Raw genomic sequence first — 15872 nt, 5'->3', positions numbered from 1 at the left:
TTGAAATCGCCATGGGACAGGTTGGCATTTTCTCAAAAAACACACAGTCGAAAGAACATCTGATACTTTTTTTGAAAACCTGTATTCAGGATGGGTTTGTAAAACGTGCTAATTTTGACGGATTTTCAGGCATTTGCATCCTTTACGCTGATGCTCCCGGCAAACTCGTAATTTGCCAATTGAGAAATTCCAACGGTTTCGATTCAATTAATCAGACTTAAAATTTTCCTTGTGAGGTATTTTTCAATTGATCATAAAAGACACCTTTCACTACGCGTAACGAAACGTTTAATATCGTTTAGAAGGCAAATGTTTAAGCTTCCTGTATGTTCTGGAGTTTATTCTGCCGAAATTCTTCTGTGACGTAATTTCTCACTGAAAAAAAAATTTCGGGGGACACGCGCTTTTCTGAGAAGTCAAAAAAGCGCGCAAATGAAATGTCCGTTTCAATTTGGTGCAAGGTGAACGCATTGAGTCTAGTCCAGCCATTCAGTGTAGCAGATTACGGGTGCGAATTGGCCATTAACCGGCTGCTAATTCGATTGGCGGGAAACGCGGGGAGAAAACCCGGCCATAAACAGATCACTTGACGTGCGACGAGTTATCCCGTGTCTTCAATCTATTTACCATTCAATTTAATGTGGGAATAAAATATGTATATTTCGATTAAATAACTGGAGCGAAATTAAAGGAATTCCGAATCAAGGGGTGGGCAAAACGTCCTCCCCGGGGATTCGATTCCACGTGATGTCACCGTGTTGCCCCTCTCTTGAATTTTAGAAATTGGCGGCGGGATAATTATTTCGTACTCCGCAATCAAAGCTGTGGAAAGCCGATGGGGTTCGGTTTTTTGTGTCCGTCGCTATGCTTCTGGCAAATGTTAAAGCTCTCGGGCGATAATACTGGAAGATACGGTGTCGCTTTGAAACTTCATTACGTCAAGAGTGCTCGTTGAACTGAGGTGTTGTGAAAGAAAATGAACGCATCGCCATCTACAGTATTGGCGGACCTCTTGAACGTCGAAGTACTTATGGCATGAGCGCGTGTGGCCCCTTTTAAGACAAGTTAAAGCTGACTGGCAATTAGACCCAAGATCGAGAACAATTTGGCAACGTTAACTGACCAAAACTGCCGACGGGCACAACACGGGAGAGAGAACATACTCGGGTTAGCCTCGTTATCGTTGCATGAATAATATTGCAAATGTCTAGTTGAGGGGAGTGACTTCATCATCTGCAATTGTCAAATGTGCTCGGGTGTCCTGAGTGATCGACCGCCTCGGTGAAATACAAATTAATTGCCTTCTTGTCAATCCACGCTAATTCCTCGGATCGTCGCCGTTAGTGGGCTTTTCTTCGGGCCCCGCTTGGCCACTTTACCCGGCAACCTTATCATTTTCGACGCTAGACGTCTAGCCCTTTTTTCCCTCGCTCATCAGCGCCAGGTTCTGACGTTTAATGAAAGTCATCAGGATGTTAAGATTCATCAGATCGGGGGGATGGCTTTACCACCCGGCGTCGGGGGACTTCTCCGCTGAAGTGATCATTAGTGCGCTCGCTGTATCTCTCTCTCTCTCCAGACCCCGATTGTACACGAGCCTTAATGGTCACTGAATGCGTCCTCTAATAGCAGACCCCGGTAACTCACAAAATGAGAGGTTGCCAACTTTCGCTATTTTTCCCCGAGTCGCTCTCACGGCTCCTGTAACAGCTTGGCCTCTATTTGTAATGCTAATCTGCCGACGATTATCAAGAGATGTCGGCGAAAATCATAGACAAGCCACGCTGATGTCTTTTCTTTCCTCTTTAGAATTCTCTCCTCCCCCATCGATATTTCTCTCTGTGTTCTCCATCCTAGCAGGCAACTCGTTTCCCGGACAACGCTCTCGAGATGCGTTCAAAAGAGAGAGGAGCAGAGCGCACGCCCTGTCACTCATCCCTGGCCGGCGTTTTTCTTTATCAACTCCGTGGTTTGGTTTGAAACTGTCAGAAATGTCAATAATAAGTTTCTTTTTGTCATCAGTCTCTCGCTACAGAAGCTTTCTGTCTCCGTCAGTTCAACTTTTGAATCTTTCATGATCTAGTGCCTCAGTCAGACTGGAGCAGATTAAATGGATCTTGCTTGATTCCTGTTAGTTTTTCTGCAGATCGCGAGGAATCTCAAACGATTTCCTATATTTTTTCCCTACTCAGTCCGCTACGAGCCCAGGCCCCGCTCAATCACATCCAGCGCCCTGACACGGAGCAGTATCAAATTTCCTCTACGTCTCTCCCGGTACATCAGTCGCAGGAAGTTGATCACTAGTCCCTTCCCTGTTCCTACCTGTTTTATGGGAATTTAACCGTGAGTGCTTCCCGCTTGTAATAGACATTTAAATGACGCTGTTACCAATATGTATTTTGTATATTTCCACTTCGCAACACCCGACCCATGTACATTAACCCCGGCTGGTCCAACCGCATGTGCAGGTATGCCTTATTTGGCAGTTGAAAAAAAACGTAATAGCTTCACGACTAACAGAGGTTGGGGACTCTGAGAAAACACACAATCAAGCTATTCTCATTTTCATTTATTTTGTTCCAAACTGACGCGTTTTAAATTACAGACTCGGTCACGTGGCTCTGGAAATCTAGTCGCGGAACAAAAGTAAAAAGAAATTGGGAATTTCTGCAGATAGTCTCGGCTATTGTACGCCTCTTCAAATTCGCTCGCTATCGGCCACGGCGGTCGGAACTTGATCAAAATTTCTACGAGGCGATTTCGTCAAAATAAGCCCTTTCGCTGGACTTCACAAAGAAAGTCAATATCTTGAGTTTATTTGAAGTAAACACTGCTCCGGTCTCCTAGGCTTAGGGGACTGACGTGGTGTCAAGCCTAGTGGTGTGCTTATATTCTAGTGAATAACTTTGAAACTGCGTAATCCTATCAAAATTCAGAAATCTCCCAGAAATTCCCCGTATTGAGTTTTATTTTCATTTCATTTCAGATTTAACCTCGCAAGTAATGCACGAACCCCGGCTATATCGGCAGGCTACGTTCGTTTAACGATGGAAATCGTTCAACGGATGAACATTGGAAAGAAAAAACCCGCAACGATATCCTACATGGCAACATGGTGTACATCGATATACTGACTCGAACACCCCATTCCTAGCTTTCGGACAGTTAAGAAGAATAATGGCAAATGAGACATCCTCGTCCGGTGATATCTAGGCTTTACATCCTGCTAATAGCCAGTTATCATCTTCACACCTCGTTCACGGAGATATTTTTTCGGCGGTAATATAGAGAGGTTGCATGTATAGAAACGTTACATTGCCATTGCCCTTGTTCTTGTAGGCACATTCTTGAAATGGTTTCAGTAAACGTAAATAAAACCCGTTAAAACATTTTTTACTTCTCTTACTGTTTATTTGTATCTCAAACTGTATGGATGGAATGGCTATTCAACTTAGTTGTAAGACTTTTTGTTTTTACTGTTACATGTCGTTTGGTTCCCCATTCTTTACTCCAATTCACACCGACACAACAAATAGCTCGAATGCTTCCCTCCTTTGACGCGAAAATATTCAGCAAATACTTCAAAATCACTTTCTGGGCAAGAACATCCAACTTCAAACACTAAACAATGCAGCAGCCCGCCTTATATTGTAATCTGTTGAAAGTCGCGGCGTAGTCACTACAGAAATATGCAAATTACGATGGCGGCGGGTTCTGGTTAGTGGCAAATATATCTGGGTATATAAAAAGCAAACCAAAAGTGATAAAGAAGGGCAAAAATTAGAAAATTCGCACAAGAATAATTTGTTCTATTCCTACACGTTAAGCCCTCTTGGTTTGTATAATAAAAGGGTTGTGAACTTTAGGTAGCTATAACCCGTACTTAGCTGGCTTTGATTAACTGCCCGTAATGGGCATTATAACGTTAAGAACAATTTCTATTGATGAGATGTGTTGTGATACTCTGTCAACGAGGCACAGATCCGACCGCATGTCGTCATCCTCTTCTCAGCTACAAACTTTGCGTCGGGTAGATTATTTCTATGCTTGCCAACCCTAACAAGCGTACAATTTTTGAACCTGGCGGCATTTCCGAGCACATGAACGTCCATCGGACCAAAAAAAGAAAGGTTTTTGCGAAGAATTTTGGAATTTTGCCAATTTAGGCTGATTTTTTTATCGCCATTTTAACAATCGTCTGATTGACCCGGGCTATGTTTACTGCGTTACTATTATAGTAACGTCGAACTTGTGGTGACTTTTAATCAATTGGACCTTTAACACGCACAAAAAATGTAGATAAAAATAATAGGGTAAACACCTGCGAAAGTAGAAGGTAAATAAAGTGGTGGGCATATACGGTATTCCGTTATGGTATGATCGGTTTGTGGACAGTAGGCGGGCCGACTAAACGGTGTTCTATCGTCGAATATGCTCATGAAATTATTTGTCCTGTGTTTTAAGCCACACATTCTATTGTGTATTGTGTTCATATACGTCGCTCTGAATTACGCCTTTTCATAAGTTACTCCCAGATGCGTGTTAGTAGCCTACAGCATGTGTTATAATTTGTGTATTCCATTTGTTCCAGTGATAGCCGTGTTGGCAGACAAACCCCAACAAAAAACCATTAGACGTCCACTTTGGCATCTTGACTCGACATCCACCTGGCACAGGTGAAAAAAAGCGAGCTTTTATAGCCCACAGGCCTCAAGTTATTTTTCTCCGGCGCAGCCATTTTGCGTTTTTTCTTTCTCCATATTGTCTCTTCAGTTTTTTTCTTAAGCGTTGAAATCCACCATAATACACCGCATTCACCGCGGGCAATACACACTAGCTCACATGGCCATCCATCCATCAAGCACTCGCACTGACTAAAGAATGCTCTCTCTCGCTTTCTTACCTCGGGTTACTCTCAGACAGTATTCTCAGTTGGAATTTTCCTTTTTTTCATTTTATACTTTCCCTTAATTAATGATCTCATACAGGCTATTTGCGCGAGGTTAAATGTTGTTTATTTTAGACATTGAAAGTACGAACCATTTTCGCTCCTTTGTGCCGAGGGTGCTGTTTTGTGTATCACAGACGATTGGCTGTCTCCGTGCGAAATTGACATGCTCGGATAAATAGTTCGCGGTTGATTTTTTGAACAGACGGCAATTTCTGAATCTGCCTCCTTGACGTTGATCACAACTGTCTGGTTTTCATTTTAGAGCGAATATCACGCGCTCTGTTTTTACCGTCGGTTCTGATCAAAACTGATTCAAAGTTAAGTCAAAATTACGACAAATATGATTTGTTTTAGCAAAATTTGCCGACGGTGATAATCTCTGATCTGAAGTAGATACGAAACTCGACTCCTCCGTCCGGGGGCAACATTGTCCTCTATAATCCGGCATCTTGTCTCCATCAATTTTACCTGCTCCCTAACCTTTGCATTACGCCTTCATGTAAAAATGGACGGCCTTGTATGCGCCACAGTCGGCTTTCATTTTCTATACTTCAGGGAGAAAAGTGGTTTTTAAGCGATGTTTTTTGTTTGCTTTATTGAGTTAGCCAATTTCTAGGAATATTCCTAAAATACAAAATCTTCCAACATCATACTTTAAACTGCGATCACGCTAGTTCATGGTAAATTAAAAGAATACCCTAAAACTGTAAGATACGTCACTGACAAGCTATGTACATCTAAAGTTAGGTATGTCTAAAAACGGTATTATTACCTTGTTATTACAAAGGATTAAAGTAACCGGTGTACATAACTTTGTCAGGGAAAACGTCACCGAAGCTTTGGCAATGGAGAGAATGAAAACTGGTGACATTGACAGTTAATGGATTAAAAGAGCGCCATGTCATCAAAACTAAACAATTTCTTGTCTTGGAACTGCAGTCGCATAAGTTGTGATTCGCCGACTGGCTTTCGCCGATCTGGAAACTTTTCACCCAAAATAGTGAGAGAGCGACACATCTGACATACGGGTACTGAAAATTAGAAAGACATGCCATCTGGCTTGGGATGCAAGTCTCCTGGTTTCGAATCGAGTGGCCCAAAATTATCCCATTCTCAACTGGAAAGATAGATATCACACAAATCCCAGTGTCCCTTGCAAGAGATGTCACGTCAGTTATAGGACACAGGGCACTGTTCTGGCAAAACAAGCCGCTACGACCAGGGGCGGCTAAGTAAATACCCCCATTGTTCGTACTTCTTGGGCCACATCAAAATGTCAGCTTATTTCTGACATGAGGTCAGTATGTTGAAACCGACGTGTCACGAGAGCTTTCTGTGTGACTGGTGCGCCTTTCAAAAAATGGAATTCAGCCTCAAAGGAAGATGAGCCTTTCAGATTAGCCCGTGCCTGCAACTCGCCTTGTCTCATCAATGATTGGCGGTGGCATGAGGAGAAAGGAAAATCACATGTAGGGGAGGTGAGAATTGTGCTCGGTGGACGAAGACCTTGGTGAGCAGCGTTGCAGCAAAGTGGTGAAGTGAGACCCCAATCGTCAACAAGTAAGCTATGTTCAAAGAAAATAAAATTCTTCGAATTATGACCGTAGATTTTGCGCCGAGCGAAGAAATTCGTTTGCTTTGTCTTGATAAAAGTCGCCGAAGAAAGTTGTTATGTCTTAAAAATTATGCAAATCTAGTGACATCAAATTTGAATATCCAGGTACAATGTTTGAAGCCCACAGTAAAAAATATGATATCGTTTCTTCATTTCAGGTTGGCATACATTTTGCTCTTGAAGTACCTTTAAATCACTTGGAAGCACTCAAGTCTCATTCCTCGCAAAGAGACAAAACTCTTATGTAATAGACCTCCAGGATGGATTCCTTAAGAAATCAATGAGTGGATCACTGGAGTGTCTGTATCCCTTGGAGATGCATCCAACAATTTTTTAACAATCTAAACTCTTTGTGTGTTTGTTTGCGATATCTTTAATTCAATTGTGAATAGTCAAATTTAAAAAAAAACCTAGAAATTCATGATGTTTCTAAGATCGTTTAATTGGATAACACGCTAAATCAGGACAATTGAGCCCAGCTTACAAGTCTTCATTCACCGGATGCTGATTGCACATGACAGTTTGATTCCCGTCCTACTTTGAAATTCAAATCAGCCGAAAGCGACTGAAAATTCCCGCCATTTGAATTTCGAAAGCAGCTTTTGAATATTTCATATCGGTCGCTTCCTCGGCGGTGTACAGTAGCTGATGTTCTTTTAAAAGTCAAGTATTTTTCCTATCAAAATCCACCTTGTAAACAGCGAGATTCCTTTCAAATTCGAGAGTACTTGCGAACACAAATGCATTACTGCACACATGCTATGTTTTTAAAGAGACATTTTAATGGGGGAATTGGTATGACCTAACGCCAGTTCCGTTTCCCAACTGTTTTGTTTGAATTTGGAGTCACCATTTTCTGCGAAGTGTTATTCAACTCTTGTGGAAACGTTAGAAAACACCAGCAATGAGCCGGGCCTGTCACTTTAAGTGACATTGAGTGGGTACACCGTGTTATTCCCCCCTTCCTTTGTTCTCGGTACTAAATATAGCGCGCAAAAATTCGACCACATTTGGTCGCTTCCTCAACAATTTCTTTCAAAATTCGTCAAAATTTTCGATCGACATCGATCACGTTCCTTCATGATGTCGAATCAATCTAAAATGAACGTATCTGTCATTGTGCCGAGCTCGGGGAAGACTTTGTGTAAGAGTTTGGTACAATAATAAGGTGAAATGAATGCCCTATAATCGATTGCACAAAAATCACCACCTTTCACATGGCGCTGTTTTGCACACAGCTGACATAGCTCGTAAATTCACTCAAGTTTGAAACCCTCCCAAAAAACGTCCCGAAATGCACCCAACACGTTCTGAGAGAGGCGCTTACCTGAACTCCTATTGGATGGCGCGCAGTGTCCGCCATTACGGACGAGCGACAAAGTGACTTCATCACTGACTTTCTGACAAGTTTGGCAATCTGCGCCCCGTGAATGACTCCAGAAGAGCTGGTGTCTTGCTTACAGAACATAGGGGATAAAAACAGGAATACAAACAAGCCATCAAATAGGGACGCTTGAACGCCTTTGTTCCATACATGGCCAGCAGAATTGTTCTTTTCCGTTCGGCATAAAGTACACTCAAAAACCAGACTAAGAGATTTGCCAATAGACTTTTCTGCCTTTTTGAAAAGGTTTTAATAGCAGCCAAGCATTGCCCTTTGAAAAGAGGCGAAGCAAGGGTTATAATCTCTCAGCCCCAAAAAGTTTGAAGTTAAAAAACTCGGCTTCCGAACGTCTAGTTTGGTATTCCAGCGTAAGCTACACTTCGTAAGACTCATGCAAGATGCATGTAGCCAGGGTGCATTCCATTTATTCTAAGTGCCGTTTTCTCTATATCGCTGCTATGAATGCGTCCCAGTATAACATTACTGGCTGCTTTGCATTAGAAGGGAACCGTTGTGCTGGCTATACCGACCTGAGTCACAGCAGTCAATGGGCGCACACACAATTCCCCCTCTCGCTCTCTTTGGCTGCGCCTTTGACCATTTTTTGTTCTGCCTTTTTTTCGCGAAGAGACACCCGACACAATCGCTCGCTTTGTGCTCAGTGAGAGAGGGTCCTCGGCTGGAGAGGAGCGATCTGCAAACAGGCTGTCGATCTGTCAAAAAAAAAATACTCAACGAACCGACTGTCGGTTTGTGGAGTCCTATCCGGCATAGCCCCACTGCCAGCGGACTTTTTTACACCGGACAGCATTATGTGATCCACACTGGAGATTTACAAGGTAAAGTAAGTTATATTCCCCTAAGAAACGAACACAATGGGAAATGGGAATCTTGTCAATTTCGCCCGGATGAAATCTACTCAGAAACTGAAGAAGTGGTTGTACTGACATCGTGCCTCATCTTTTGTGCATGCTGACCGCCGGCAATTCAGTTCATGCGGCCTGTACCAGAAACAAACAATACGCCCTGCTAAGACGCGAGCCTTGCAAATTTTTTATGTACAAATGTCGTCTTCTTTCCTCAAAGGTTAGAGTTCACTCCCTCGCTAAGTTCTCCTCTACCTTCGTGTGGTGTTTTATGAGTGCGGTTCTCTATATTTTATCGTCACTGGGATGGGCTAATCTTCGCGTTAGTGCGATGCATTGTTCAGAAGTAGGTGAATAGCACCCCAGTGTGTATTAAAGTATTACAACAACACCGTACAAGCAGTTAACTTTAGAGTAACTTCGAATCAGGATTTTGTTTTCAACATCCTTAACAGGGTATAGCGCAATGACGACCCTCCCCCCCCCTCCCCACCAACTACCTTTGAGTCGGAACTGAAGGGTGAAATTCGATGTCGGGTCGCTTGCTGCCTGTCGATCCGTCGACTCCTTTCTTTTTCATGAATTTTTCATCAGCTTTTCTGTGAAGTCGCCGGTTGTCAGGAGAGGTGTGACGGGGAACCGTGGTTTTGTGAATATTACATCTGCGTGACATGTCCATATTGCACGGAAATTTACAGCACTCAGACGAGGCGTTGGCCTTTGCCCCGAGTTCAAACTCGTTAGACGCACCTTCATCTTTGCGGAATACACGTCACTGTAGTGCAGGCTCACTTTTTTTTTAGTAGAGCATACACACGACCCACGACATAAATTCCATTCTTGTCAGTCCCACTAAAACTCCCCTCGGTGTCATCTATGTAAATTAGCGTACTCATTCCTCCCCAATGGCAGATTTTTGCTAATTTCAAACTTAAACTTGTCAAAGGGCAACCTTGACATCATTGACAGAAAACACAAGCATTCCAGTTGCCATGGCGATAGCTAGACGTTCAAAAAGTTACCCATTCTTTCTAGCTTATTGTCATTATATGAGCAAGTTTACTTTTCGGTGAATTGTTTTTTTTTATTCTGTCCTTGTAGAAAAGATTTAAATATACACTTACTACTATTTTAGAATATATTTTCAAATTCAAGTCATTACTGACAGTGCAGAAACCAAAGTTCCAGAAACGGAACTTCAAAAGATAATGTGCAGATCATCCAAATGCAGACTTTTAGCTGCTATTGTTTTGCTTAAAAAATGCAGGTACTCATAGATTTAGTAAGCGACACCCCAAGATTGCAAGCCGTTAAAAATAACCACCGCGCTCTGTACACCTCTCCACGGTGTGAACCAATAGTTTACTCGGATTCAATTCGAAAATATCCACTTGCTTTCGGATTTATCGTTAATTTTTCAGTGAAAGTATAGTAAAACGTGAATTTCGTTGCAATACCATCCTGTACTGTGTTTATTTCGTTAAATATACTTCCAGTGATCATATTAATTCCAAATGTGTTTATCATAGAATTATTGAAAATAAGACACTCTGATGAAGAAATATTCATTCTTTAGGATTAAAATTTACTTGGTCACCTTGTAAAGCAAACGTGGCGTTTCTTCATAAATTATTGCTGCGGACTTCTTCGGCGTCTGAATCCGGCTAGGTTGAAACGGTACGACCTACATACTTCTAGATTTTTTGACGGTTTTACGATATTTAAAATAAAAAAAAAGCGACACAAGTTTATGGTATCATGTGTCTATGACGAGCAGTGCCCGTATCTGACTTTTTTTAAATCTCTTGCTAAACATTAGCAGCAGTATTTTTAACCGGTGCAATTATGAACAACAGAGTAAATATGCCTGGCATGACCTCGTTCGCAGTCGTGAAAACACCAACCCTCATCGACCTCAGCAAAACACCGAGCGATGAATTACCATCAGCCACCGTATCATCGAATGGTGATACCCGTCGCAAGACGTCCGTCGGTATCTCCATCGTTGGGGATATTACATCGGTGCTTGACATTATATGCCCGCTCAAGCGTTTTTCTTAGCGACTTTCTTTGGGTGTAAACAAATCGCGCGGTTCCATCAACGAAGGGCTCTGTCACCATACTGCATTGATATCCTAATATCGACCTGACCGACTAGCCCATTGTGTGCCTCCTTCAAGTGAAAAAAAAACCCAAACAATACCTGCATGTTAAATGAAAATATGGAAGTTCATAGTTATTTGTTTAAAACAGAATTTCTTATTAAAATGCATCTTGCTTCGATGCAGGTTGCTTCTGACAACGCCATCGTTCGTGCGTTCCGACGTTTGACGGATTTGCAGGTATACTTGCGTTATGTAATAAACCGGAGATATTAAGCAATTAGTTAAAAAAAAGAGTGCACCGGTCCCCGCTACTCAGCGGCTGCCGCTGCAGTTGAGAACATTACAACTTGCGGAAATCAATTGAGATCGTTTACCGTTCAGTCCACGCAATCGAATTTTAATTCCACTAAACGTTGAAAATTATGATATATATCGCACATATATTTCCATCAGTGGCATAAACGCTTTCAGATTGAAGTAAAACCTGCGAATATCGCTGCAAATCTCCCCGAATGATAAACTGAACCAACTTGATAAATGAGCGGCAGTTGCAGGACTTTCCCCCTTCTATCTGTCGAGCTTTCTTTTTTTTTATTTTTAGTGTAGAATCTGTTTTGTTTTATTTCGAGTGATAAGAGATTGGTGATGGGTTCGTCCCTGTGTGGTGGGCAGCGGACATTTGTGTCTATTTCTGGCTGCCGTACTGTTAAAATTAAAACCTGCACCTAATTGTGGTTTAGGGCTGATCACAGCCTCGCTACATCAAAATGTTTGTTTTCCAATTGGTTGTGATTTTCTTATTTTTAATGAGAAATGGTCAAAAAAAATTCTAGCACCGCCTTTTTAGAGGTTTGCGCTTGAAAACACGGTCGTCTTTCCTCGCTTTTATCTCATTTTCACACTGCATAAAATATCTCTCCATCCTGGAAATTTACAACCAGCGATAAGAGCTCAAAATGTCGACAAGGTGTCGGAAAATATACGACAATATATCGACATAAGAACATCTCTCTCTACCTGGCTTTCATTTTAAAACTGCGTTACTTGGTCGTGAATTTGGCGGTCTGTCACTTTAAAACTTTACTCACCAAACCAACAATGTTTTAAAAAAATATGCCAGAAAAATATGCTTTGATTCGATAGAGTTGAAAACGATCGGATCGAGAAAAAAAGATAGAATCGAAAATGCCCCGCGGATGTGGCGGGGCGTTTGGAAATGCAACAGTGAGGGATTATTTTTTACCAATATTATTTTCCGAAATTGTTGAACTTTGTTCATCGGAACATAAACTAGAGATCATGCGAGTAGACGTTGTGACGAGTTAAGTCTCCTATATTAGATTGCCAGTGGAGGATAGTGTGTGATGCATTACATAGCCGAGCACCGCCATGCCTTGGGGCGTTCGCTGTATATATTTTACACGCCGATTACTGTTCTTCAACCAATTTAAAATCATCCGAAAAAAATCGAAATTTCAATAATTCTCGCGAAAAGAACAAAAAGGATTCGTGCTTACTGGAACAACAATGCGACCATTCATCATAAACGGGGCTGTGATTCCGGGCAATAAAAAAAACCTGCTTGTTTTCGTGCGAATTCCGCTGCAAGCCAAACTCATTGCCCAATCTTTCCATCTTCACCTTCTCCCCCGAAAAATTGAACACTCTGATTTTAAAAATCACACGCTGGAATCGGAACAATAAAACAAAGGAAATCGGGAGCCGGAGACGGCGAGTCTGATGAGCGGGTAGTCGGTGCTGTCTTAGCTGCAGGGAGAGAGAGTGAGTGAGTGAGAGAGAGAGACAGAGAGCCTTCTGGTCGGGGTTGTTTGTATGTAATAGACAAAGCGTGAAACGAACACGGCAAAAGGGTGGTGTTGTCGGTAGTTATTTCAAGCCGGTGTGGTTGTCCAGTCATGCATGCCAAACTGCAAACACATCGCCTTCTATTGTGCTGGCATTTTCACGGATCTCAAAAGAGGGAAGAATAAAAGGGCCAAATCTGCGTGCAAAATGTCTTAAATAACAGGCAAAGTCATCACAAACGCCTGCTAAATTCATTGAAATTTGTCCCGCTGTACACATCAAAATATGATCGCAGCGAAAAAAACAAGCCTCGGGTAGTGTATTTGAACAATAACGCTGTGATGGTGTCAGTAATGGTGTAAATTTCATCTCCAGTTCCAGTGCTGATATGTCTCCGTGAGACAAGATTATGTGGCGATTTCGCCCGCGTTATAGCTTCTGAAGGCGTCTCTGTCTTCACGCATCCACGCTTCTCAGGTAATTCTGCCTACGATTAAGATGCAGGGGCCTTGGTGAGTGTACAGCCCCGTGCCACCGCAGTTTGCCCATACACCCCGTCGCATTACACAGTGCCTGTGCTCTGTGTGCTGCAAAAATCGCAGAGAGAAAATCAAGATGGCTGCCAAGTTTCCGGGTCAGCGGTGCTTGTCAACGGCGAGCCTGTCGCAATCTGTAAGCAGAACCGCGTTAGACAAGGGCAGTCCATGTTCAACAAATCGAACGTGTCTGGGAAAAGCGCGAGGCCTACCCCGAAAAAGTGTAAGGCGTCCCACAGAAGATGTCTTCAACGAACTAGACAATTGAAGTCGCCGGCAGAGCGGCATCCTGCATCTGCCCGTCTACCCTACTACATCCCTATGACAAACTTTTGAAATATTCATGTCAACCTTAACGAATGGGATAGATCGTTACTGATTTATAGCTCCCTGGAACACCACGGATTCCCATCATTTTTCACTGCTCCGTGGAATAACTCCTTGTCAATTTCCGAAGAGAAAAAACAAACCTAAACTGAAAAGGTTCCACTCCCTCCTCTTTCAATACATTATATGTGTGTCCCCCATTATTTCCAAGCATCTGCACTGAGAACACACACCAGGCGTATTTCTGCGACTTGTGGTGTCAGGAGTTGTGCAGAAACCTGCGAAGATAAACTGCAGGCTTCGAGAAAATAGCAAAATAATTACCAGGAGACACTATCTCGTTTTTAAAAGAGCATTTTTTTATGCCCCACGAATCGGATGATCTCTGGCGTGATTCAGAATAAGCTGTCATTCCTGCAATTGCAAACCCCGCGATCCATATCATCATATAAGCCATCATGTCTCATTTCCGTTTGTTGTCGTCGTCGTGTCGATTGTTTTCTTTTCTAGTTTTGCATCCGTTGTTTTTGTTGTTGTTGTTGTTGTTGCTTGATAATTATGATTTATTGATATGATTGGAAAGGTGGATTTTTTGTCGCACTAAAATGTCACCGCGCTTTCCAACCTTTTTACGATCGTCGTCATAGATGTCCAATGCGTTAATCGAGCATTTTTGCAAACGCAGTACTTACTACATTCTGTTTTGTCATTTCTTGTAAACTTGCGGACGCGTCATTTTGCTGATATACATGACGAGCTACACGTACATCTTGTTTCTTTTGAGATACCGTTGCAGATCTCCCACGCTTGCACACGCCTGACGATTTTTTTTATTTCAATTATGGCCCGACAACCTTGTATGGCCGTAAAATGTAAATATCGCATTTGCATCTACAAAAAATCAACAACAACATACAAAAGTAATTGTTAGTTTGGTGGTCACATTTTTTGTGGGGAAAAGACTCCGGATAACATATGCTTGATCAAACTCCTGCCTGAAATTGTCAATACAACACAACAAAATCAAGCCTCAATATGCATCTGTGCCAATGAAAGCCATGTGTAAATGTATGCATATTCATTGTTCCTCGAGTGTTGAATCTGTGGTGATCGTAGTGAGTGCTGACAAACGACTTTATCATCCGTTTAAAATAATACTCCTGTGGAAATACACACGGCCTTGTCAATTCGACTACCCAAGTTTTTTATGACATTTTCAATTTCTTTATTTTACGTTCGTATGTGTATGTTTCTATGCTAATTTCAGAGATACACAGACATGAAGCCGAAGTTAAACATTCGCCGGGATGAAATGCGGAATGGAGTAGGGATGACGCCCATATTTCTGGATTTCGGTGTGTGTAACTCTCACCCGGGGCTGAAACCAGCAAAATCATCAGACAACGCGAATACAGCAGCTTCTCCGGCCAAAGGTCAAAGACCTTTCTCTAAGGTTTAAATTTTATTATTTTGAAGACTTAAATACTTACGTAGTATTATTTTCCGACCACCAGATGTTGGTCACCGTGCCGGCTTCAGATATAGCATTCAAGTCGTTTTCAAAAGAAAACAACGCAAATATTCATGAGGGATAGTCCATCAACAAGTACAAGATATTGTATGTCCATTTTTGATTTTGCTTAAATAGAAATAAATAATTTAGGAATATTAATTTTGAGTCCCCAAAAGGCTTTGAATTATTTATCATCGAAAAGTTGTGTGTTTTTTATTTTCTGAAATGGTGTAATAGTTTCACAGGCCTTTGGATTATAGAGAGTGTAGGGATGGGTTTTTTTTGTAACGTAACGTTGCAGCCGTCAGGCGTGTTGATTTGTCACTTCGAAGCTGGCTGGTTGATTCTTCACTCAAATTGGGTTTTAGCCCAGCCATTGAATGAAAGGTCAGCATCTCTGAGTGGCATTCCCGTGGGGGTGGGGCGCAACCTTGGACTAATTGTAAACGTTTTCAATCGGCCTTTTCATCTTTGCAGTTCCTAATTCTTCGATTCCAAATTCTTGCAGTGTAAAAAGACATCGCAAAAAATACCCCCTTTTTGAGGGGAGGGTCACTCTCTCGCAGAACAGAGTGCACGTCAAAATGGCTGTGGCATGCAGAACTGATCGTCTACGTTTCCGATTGTGATGTCTGGGACTTCGCTATACACACAAAAGCCCTGTTTGACACCCACTTATCCTTCGCGATATTTACTGCCAAACACTGAGTTATAAAACGGTGTACACATCAGCTTGTGAGGGGCATTGTCCGCACATCAAAACCACACT

General features: G+C 42.1%; 2 long non-coding RNA genes across 2 annotated transcripts in view; one reads left to right on the top strand and one right to left on the bottom strand.

The window, feature by feature from the left end:
• The window catches only part of LOC139142372 (uncharacterized), a 49198-nt gene extending 41074 nt beyond the window's left edge, over positions 1-8124 (bottom strand). Inside the window, exon 1 of the long non-coding RNA XR_011554375.1 lies at positions 7894-8124. This is a non-coding gene — a long non-coding RNA (uncharacterized lncRNA). The remainder of the gene's footprint in view (positions 1-7893) is intronic.
• A 176-nt stretch (positions 8125-8300) lies between these two features.
• Positions 8301-15262, top strand: LOC139142371 (uncharacterized). The gene is made up of 2 exons (XR_011554374.1): positions 8301-8789; positions 14858-15262. It is a non-coding gene; the product is annotated as an uncharacterized lncRNA (long non-coding RNA).
• The last annotated feature ends 610 nt before the right edge of the window (positions 15263-15872 follow it).

This window comes from Ptychodera flava, chromosome 10 (assembly GCF_041260155.1).
Source record: "Ptychodera flava strain L36383 chromosome 10, AS_Pfla_20210202, whole genome shotgun sequence".
Lineage (NCBI taxonomy): Eukaryota > Metazoa > Hemichordata > Enteropneusta > Ptychoderidae > Ptychodera > Ptychodera flava.
This window is presented reverse-complemented; position numbering and strand designations above follow the sequence as displayed.